Source organism: Oncorhynchus masou, unplaced genomic scaffold (genome assembly GCF_036934945.1).
Source record: "Oncorhynchus masou masou isolate Uvic2021 unplaced genomic scaffold, UVic_Omas_1.1 unplaced_scaffold_1508, whole genome shotgun sequence".
Taxonomy (NCBI): domain Eukaryota; kingdom Metazoa; phylum Chordata; class Actinopteri; order Salmoniformes; family Salmonidae; genus Oncorhynchus; species Oncorhynchus masou.
Genome location: NW_027005097.1, coordinates 105,614 through 115,613, shown reverse-complemented (window position 1 = coordinate 115,613; position 10,000 = coordinate 105,614). Strand labels below are relative to the sequence as shown.

Sequence of the window (10,000 nt, the reverse complement as noted above, 5' to 3'; positions counted from 1 at the left end):
TATATGTACTTATATAGAGTATGTATACTGTACTATATATGTACTTATATATAGTATGTATTCTGTACTATATAACTAATTATATAGAGTATGTATACTGTACTATATATGTACTTATATATAGTATGTATTCTGTACTATATAATTAATTATATAGAGTATGTATACTGTACTATATATGTACTTATTTATAGTATGTATTCTGTACTATATAACTAATTATATAGGGTATGTATACTGTACTATATATGTACTTATATATAGTATGTATTCTGTACAATATAACTAATTATATAGAGTATGTATACTGTACTATATATGTACTTATATATAGTATGTATTCTGTACTATATAACTAATTATATAGAGTATGTATACTGTACTATATATGTACTTATATATAGTATGTATTCTGTACTATATAACTAATTATATAGAGTATGTATACTGTACTATATATGTACTTATATATAGTATGTATTCTGTACTATATAACGAATTATATAGAGTATGTATACTGTACTATATATGTACTTATATATAGTATGTATTCTGTACTATATAACGAATTATATAGAGTATGTATACTGTACTATATACAGTGCCTTGCGAAAGTATTCGGCACCCTTGAACTTTGCGACCTTTTGCCACATTTCACGCTTCAAACATAAAGATATAAAACTGTATTTTTTTGTGAAGACTCAACAACAAGTGGGACACAATCATGAAGTGGAATGACATTTATTGGATATTTCAAACTTTTTTAACAAATCAAAAACTGAAAAATTGGGCGCGCAAAATTGTGTGTGTGTGTGTGTGTGTGTGTGTGTGTGTGTGTGTGTGTGTGTGTGTGTGTTCAGGAGGAGGGCAGAGTTCTTTGAACTGGGTCAGAGAGGAGTGAGGTGGGAGGAGGACAGGCACAGAGACTTACTAAGGTGAGCGTCCTAAACCCTATATAGTGCACTACTTTAGACTGCAGCCCTATGGGCCTAAAGTAGTGCACGAGGGTCCCGTTTGGGACACACCTATCTGCATTACGTAGTGCACTACTTTATGACACCCTATTCCCTATGTAGTGCACTTGTTTGACACCCTATTCCCTATATAGTGGTACTACTATAGACCAGAGCCCTATTCCCTATATAGTGCACTACTTTAGACCAGAGCCCTATTCCCTATATATTGGTACTACTTTAGACCAGAGCCCTATTCCCTATATAGTGCACTACTTTATAGAACCCTATTCCCTAAATAGTGCACTACTATAGACCAGGGCCCTATTCCCTATATAGTGGTACTACTTTAGACCAGAGCCCTATTCCCTATATAGTGGTACTACTATAGACCAGGGCCCTATTCCCTATATAGTGCACTACTATAGACCAGAGCCCTATTCCCTATATAGTGGTACTACTATAGACCAGGGCCCTATTCCCTATATAGTGGTACTACTTTAGACCAGAGCCCTATTCCCTATATATTGGTACTACTTTAGACCAGAGCCCTATTCCCTATATAGTGGTACTACTATAGACCAGAGCCCTATTCCCTATATAGTGCACTACTATAGACCAGAGCCCTATTCCCTATATATTGTTACTACTATAGACCAGGGCCCTATTCCCTATATAGTGGTACTACTATAGACCAGAGCCCTATTCCCTATATAGTGGCACTACTATAGACCAGAGCCCTATTCCCTATATAGTGGTACTACTTTAGACCAGAGCCCTATTCTCTATATAGTGGTACTACTATAGACCAGAGCCCTATTCCTATATAGTGGTACTACTATAGACCAGAGCCCTATTCCCTATATATTGTTACTACTATAGACCAGGGCCCTATTCCCTATATAGTGGTACTACTATAGACCAGAGCCCTATTCCCTATATAGTGGTACGACTATAGACCAGAGCCCTATTCCCTATATAGTACACTACTATAGACCAGAGCCCTATTCCCTATATAGTACACTACTATAGACCAGAGCCCTATTCCTATATAGTACACTACTATAGACCAGAGCCCTATTCCTATATAGTACACTACTATAGACCAGAGCCCTATTCCCTATATAGTGCACTACTATAGACCAGAGCCCTATTCCCTATATAGTGTTACTACTATAGACCAGAGCCCTATTCCCTATATAGTACACTACTATAGACCAGAGCCCTATTCCCTATATAGTGGTACTACTATAGACCAGAGCCCTATTCCCTATATAGTGTTACTACTATAGACCAGAGCCCTATTCCCTATATAGTGTTACTACTATAGACCAGAGCCCTATTCCCTATATAGTGGTACTACTTTAGACCAGAGCCCTATTCCCTATATAGTGTACTACTATAGACCAGAGCCCTATTCCCTATATAGTACACTACTATAGACCCTATTCCCTATATAGTGGTACTACTTTAGACCAGAGCCCTATTCCCTATATAGTGTACTACTATAGACCAGAGCCCTATTTAGTTTTGACCATCTAGTCTTGATCGACTGATCCAATGGTGTGTGTGTGTGTGTGTGTGTGTGTGTGTGTGTGTCCAGGTCGATGCTGATGACAGCCAGCGACATTGCTGCCATTACAAAGCCTTGGCATATTCAGAAGAGGGTAGCGCGCGCACACACACACACACACACACACACACACACACACACACACACACACACACACACACACACACACACACACACACATAGTTTATACCTCATTCTCTCCCTCCTCAGACAGCTAGGTTGGTGGCATCAGAGTTTTTCGCTCAAGGAGACCGAGAGAAGGAAGAGTTCAACATCAAACCTGTCGAAGTAGCTATCGCTGCTGTCACATGTAGCTATCGCTGCTGTCACATGTAGCTATCGCTGCTATCACATGTAGCTATCGCTGCTATCACATGTCGCTATCGCTGCTATCACATGTCGCTATCGCTGCTATCACATGTCGCTATCGCTGCTATCACATGTAGCTATCGCTGCTATCACATGTAGCTATCGCTGCTGTCACATGTAGCTATCGCTGCTATCACATGTAGCTATCGCTGCTATCACATGTAGCTATCACTGCTATCACATGTAGTTATCGCTGCTGTCACATGTAGCTATTGCTGCTGTCACATGTAGCTATCGCTGCTGCCACATGTAGCTATCGCTGCTATCACATGTAGCTATCGCTGCTGTCACATGTAGCTATCGTTGCTATCACATGTAGCTATCGCTGCTGTCACATGTAGCTATCGCTGCTGTCACATGTAGCTATCGCTGCTGTCACATGTAGCTATCGCTGCTGTCACATGTAGCTATCGCTGCTGTCACATGTAGCTATCGCTGCTGTCACATGTAGCTATCGCTGTTCATCACATGTAGCTGTCGCTGCTATCACATGTAGCTGTCGCTGCTATCACATGTAGCTGTCGCTGCTATCACATGTAGCTGTCGCTGCTATCACATGTAGCTATCGCTATCACATGTAGCTATCGCTGCTATCACATGTAGCTATCGCTGCTATCACATGTAGCTATCGCTGCTATCACATGTAGCTATCGCTATCACATGCTATCACATGTAGCTATCGCTGCTTTCACATGTAGCTATCGCTGCTATCACATGATGCTATCGCTGCTATCACATGTAGCTATCGCTGCCTGGAACTTAGTTCAACTTCAAACCTCAATGCACGGAACTTCGCTACTTACAACAGGTTTGATGTTGAACTAAGTTCCAAGACAACATGTTAACTCAGTTGACCTCTGACCTGCAAGATAACATGTTAACTCAGTGGACCTCTGACCTGCATGTTAACTCATTTGACCTCTGACCTGCAGGACAACATGATAACTCAGTGGACCTCTGACCTGCAAGACAACATGTTAACTCAGTTGACCTCTGACCTGCATGTTAACTCATTTGACCTCTGACCTGCAAGATAACATGTTAACTCAGTGGACCTCTGACCTGCATGTTAACTCAGTTGACCTCTGACCTGCAAGATGACATGTTAACTCAGTTGACCTCTGACCTGCAGGACAACATGTTAACTCAGTGGACCTCTGACCTGCATGTTAACTCATTTGACCTCTGACCTGCAAGACAACATGTTAACTCAGTTGACCTCTGACCTGCAAGATAACATGTTAACTCAGTTGGCCTCTGACCTGCATGTTAACTCAGTTGACCTCTGACATGCAGGACAACATGTTAACTCAGTTGACCTCTGACCTGCAAGACAACATGTTAACTCAGTTGACCTCTGACCTGCAAGACAACATGTTAACTCAGTTGACCTCTGACCTGCAGGACAACATGTTTAACTCAGTTGACCTCTGACCTGCAGGACAACATGTTTTACTCAGTTGACCTCTGACCTGCAAGATAACATGTTTAACTCAGTTGACCTCTGACCTGCAGGACAACATGTTAACTCATATTAATGTTAACTCAGTTGACCTCTGACCTGCAGGGCAACATGTTTAACTCAGTTGACCTCTGACCTGCAAGATAACATGTTTAACTCAGTTGACCTCTGACCTGCAGGACAACATGTTTTACTCAGTTGACCTCTGACCTGCAAGATAACATGTTTAACTCAGTTGACCTCTGACCTGCAGGACAACATGTTAACTCATATTAATGTTAACTCAGTTGACCTCTGACCTGCAAGACAACATGTTAACTCATATTAATGTTAAACTCAGTTGACCTCTGACCTGCAGGACAACATGTTAACTCATATTATTGTGAACTCAGTTGAGGTTTGTGGTGTTGCAGGCGTGACAATAAGTTCCATCTGTTTGTCCCCAGGACATGATGAACAGAGACAACAGCACTCGTCTTCCTCACATGCAGGTCAACTACATCGATGGGATGTGCCATCCCTTATACCAGGTGGGTCCTAGTCCATTCACCCTCTATACAACCTGGGTACAGGTCAACTACATCGATGGATGTGCCATCCCTTATACCAGGTGGGTCCTAGTCCATTCACCCTCTATACAACCTGGGTACAGGTCAACTACATCGATGGGATGTGCCATCCCTTATACCAGGTGGGTCCTAGTCCATTCACCCTCTATACAACCTGGGTACAGGTCAACTACATCGATGGGATGTGCCATCCCTTATACCAGGTGGGTCCTAGTCCATTCACCCTCTATACAACCTGGGTACAGGTCAACTACATCGATGGGATGTGCCATCCCTTATACCAGGTGGGTCCTAGTCCATTCACCCTCTATACAACCTGGGTACAGGTCAACTACATCGATGGGATGTGCCATCCCTTATACCAGGTGGGTCCTAGTCCATTCACCCTCTATACAACCTGGGTACAGGTCAACTACATCGATGGGATGTGCCATCCCTTATACCAGGTGGGTCCTAGTCCATTCACCCTCTATACAACCTGGGTACAGGTCAACTACATCGATGGGATGTGCCATCCCTTATACCAGGTGGGTCCTAGTCCATTCACCCTCTATACAACCTGGGTACAGGTCAACTACATCGATGGGATGTGCCATCCCTTATACCAGGTGGGTCCTAGTCCATTCACCCTCTATACAACCTGGGTACAGGTCAACTACATCGATGGGATGTGCCATCCCTTATACCAGGTGGGTCCTAGTCCATTCACCCTCTATACAACCTGGCTACAGGTCAACTACATCGATGGGATGTGCCATCCCTTATACCAGGTGGGTCCTAGTCCATTCACCCTCTATACAACCTGGGTACAGGTCAACTACATGGATGGGATGTGCCATCCCTTATACCAGGTGGGTCCTAGTCCATTCACCCTCTATACAACCTGGGTACAGGTCAACTACATCGATGGGATGTGCCATCCCTTATACCAGGTGGGTCCTAGTCCATTCACCCTCTATACAACCTGGGTATGGGTCAACTACATCGATGGGATGTGCCATCCCTTATACCAGGTGGGTCTTAGTCCATTCACCCTCTATACAACCTGGGTACAGGTCAACTACATCGATACATCGATGGATGTGCCATCCCTTATACCAGGTGGGTCCTAGTCCATTCACCCTCTATACAACCTGGCTACAGGTCAACTACATCGATGGGATGTGCCATCCCTTATACCAGGTGGGTCCTAGTCCATTCACCCTCTATACAACCTGGCTACAGGTCAACTACATCGATGGGATGTGCCATCCCTTATACCAGGTGGGTCCTAGTCCATTCACCCTCTATACAACCTGGCTACAGGTCAACTACATCGATGGGATGTGCCATCCCTTATACCAGGTGGGTCCTAGTCCATTCACCCTCTATACAACCTGGGTGCAGGTCAACTACATCGATGGGATGTGCCATCCCTTATACCAGGTGGGTCCTAGTCCATTCACCCTCTATACAACCTGGGTACAGGTCAACTACATCGATGGGATGTGCCATCCCTTATACCAGGTGGGTCCTAGTCCATTCACCCTCTATACAACCTGGGTACAGGTCAACTACATCGATGGGATGTGCCATCCCTTATACCAGGTGGGTCCTAGTCCATTCACCCTCTATACAACCTGGGTAGAGGTCAACTACATCGATGGGATGTGCCATCCCTTATACCAGGTGGGTCCTAGTCCATTCACCTCTATACAACCTGGCTACAGGTCAACTACATCGATGGGATGTGCCATCCCTTATACCAGGTGGGTCCTAGTCCATTCACCCTCTATACAACCTGGGTACAGGTCAACTACATCGATGGGATGTGCCATCCCTTATACCAGGTGGGTCCTAGTCCATTCACCCTCTATACAACCTGGGTACAGGTCAACTACATCGATGGGATGTGCCATCCCTTATACCAGGTGGGTCCTAGTCCATTCACCCTCTATACAACCTGGGTACAGGTCAACTACATCGATGGGATGTGCCATCCCTTATACCAGGTGGGTCCTAGTCCATTCACCCTCTATACAACCTGGGTACAGGTCAACTACATCGATGGGATGTGCCATCCCTTATACCAGGTGGGTCCTAGTCCATTCACCCTCTATACAACCTGGCTACAGGTCAACTACATCGATGGGATGTGCCATCCCTTATACCAGGTGGGTCCTAGTCCATTCACCCTCTATACAACCTGGGTACAGGTCAACTACATCGATGGGATGTGCCATCCCTTATACCAGGTGGGTCCTAGTCCATTCACCCTCTATACAACCTGGGTACAGGTCAACTACATCGATGGGATGTGCCATCCCTTATACCAGGTGGGTCCTAGTCCATTCACCCTCTATACAACCTGGGTAGGTCCTAGTCCATTCACCTCTATACAACCTGGGTAGGACCTAGTCCAATCACCCTCTATACAACCTGGGGAGATAGTAGACCATTCACCCTCTATACAACCTGGGTAGGACCTAGTCCAATCACCCTCTATACAACCTGGGTAGGTAGTAGACCATTCACCCTCTATACAACCTGGGTAGGTCCTAGTCCAATCACCTTCTATACAACCTTGGTCAACTACATCGTAGGTAGTAGACCATTCACCCTCTATACAACCTGGGTAGGTACTAGTCCATTCACCCTCTATACAACCTGGGTAGATAGTAGACCATTCACCCTCTATACAACTTGGGTAGGTAGTAGACCATTCACCCTCTATACAACCTGGGTGGGTAGTAGACATTCACCCTCTATACAACCTGGGTGGGTGGTAGACCATTCACCCTCTATACAACCTGGGTAGATAGTAGACCATTCACCCTCTATACAACCTGGGTAGATAGTAGACCATTCACCCTCTATACAACCTGGGGGGGTACTAGTCCATTCACCCTCTATACAACCTGGGTAGTTACCCTTAGACCATTCACCCTCTATACAACCTGGGTAGGTACTAGTCCATTCACCCTCTATACAACTTGGGTAGGTAGTAGACCATTCACCCTCTATACAACCTGGGTAGGTACTAGTCCATTCACCCTCTATACAACCTGGGTAGATAGTAGACCATTCACCCTCTATACAACTTGGGTAGGTAGTAGACCATTCACCCTCTATACAACCTGGGTGGGTAGTAGACATTCACCCTCTATACAACCTGGGTGGGTGGTAGACCATTCACCCTCTATACAACCTGGGTCCTAGTAGACCATTCACCCTCTATACAACCTGGGTAGATAGTAGACCATTCACCCTCTATACAACCTGGGGGTACTAGTCCATTCACCCTCTATACAACCTGGGTAGTTACTAGACCATTCACCCTCTATACAACCTGGGTAGGTACTAGTCCATTCACCCTCTATACAACCTGGGTAGTTACTAGACCATTCACCCTCTATACAACCTGGGTAGATAGTAGACCATTCACCCTCTATACAACCTGGGTATATAGTAGACCATTCACCCTCTATACAACCTGGGTAGGTACTAGTCCATTCACCCTCTATACAACCTGGGTAGATAATAGACCATTCACCCTCTATACAACCTGGGGGGGTACTAGTCCATTCACCCTCTATACAATCTGGGTAGTTACTAGTCCATTCACCCTCTATACAACCTGTGAAGATAGTAGACCATTCACCCTCTATAGAACCTGGGTAGATAGTAGACCATTCACCCTCTGTACAACCTGGGTAGATAGTAGACCATTCACCCTCTGTACAACCTGGGTAGGTACTAGTCCATTCACCCTCTATACAACCTGGGTAGATAGTAGACCATTCACCCTCTATACAACCTGGGGGGTACTTGTCCATTCACCCTCTATACAACCTGGGTAGGTCCTAGTCCATTCACCCTCTATACAACCTGGGTGGTCCTAGTCCATTCACCCTCTATACAACCTGGGTAGGTCCTAGTCCATTCACCCTCTATAGAACCTGGGTAGATAGTAGACCATTCACCCTCTCTACAACCTGGGTAGGTACTAGTCCATTCACCCTCTATACAACCTGGGAAGATAGTAGACCATTCACCCTCTATACAACCTGGGTAGATAGTAGACCATTCACCCTCTATACAACCTGGGTAGATAGTAGACCATTCACCCTCTATACAACCTGGGTAGGTACAAGTCCATTCACCCTCTATACAACCTGGGTATGTCCTAGTCCATTCACCCTCTATACAACCTGGGTGGGTTCTGGTCTATACAACCTGGGTGGGTTCTAGTCTATACAACCTGGGTGGGTTCTAGTCTATACAACCTGGGTGGGTTCTAGTCTATACAACCTGGGTGGGTCCTAGTCTATACAACCTGGGTGGGTTCTAGTCTATACAACCTGGGTGGGTTCTAGTCTATACAACCTGGGTGGGTTCTAGTCTATACAACCTGGGTGGGTCTAGTCTATACAACCTGGGTGGGTACCAGTCTATACAACCTGGGTAGCTACTAGTCTATACAACCTGGGTGGGTACTAGTCTATACAACCTGGGTGGGTCCTAGTCTATACAACCTGGGTGGGTAGCAGTCTATACAACCTGGGTGGATACTAGTCTATACAACCTGGGTGGGTACTAGTCTATACAACCTGGCTGGGAACTAATCTATACAACCTGGATGGGTACTAGTCTATACAACCTGGGTGGGTACTAGTCTATACAACCTGGGTGGTACTAGTCTATACAACCTGGGTGGGTACTAGTCTATACAACCTGGGTGGGTCTAGTCTATACAACCTGGGTGGGTAGTAGTCTATACAACCTGGGTGGGTACTAGTCTATACAACCTGGGTGGGTAGTAGTCTATACAACCTGGGTGGGTCTAGTCTATACAACCTGGGTGGGTGGGTTCTAGTCTATACAACCTGGGTGGATACTAGTCTATACAACCTGGGTGGGTACTAGTCTATACAACCTGGGTGGGTACCAGTCTATACAACCTGGGTGGATACTAGTCTATACAACCTGGGTGGATACCAGTCTATACACCCTGGGTGGGTGGGTACTAGTCTATACAACCTGGGTGGGTTCTAGTCTATACAACCTGGGTGGGTACTAGTCTATACAACCTGGG

At 45.1% G+C, this 10,000-nt stretch overlaps 1 pseudogene; it reads left to right on the top strand.

Moving 5' to 3' along the window:
- LOC135531081 (cGMP-specific 3',5'-cyclic phosphodiesterase-like) overlaps nucleotides 1–10,000 on the top strand; it is a 39,787-nt pseudogene that overhangs the window by 27,808 nt on the left and 1,979 nt on the right.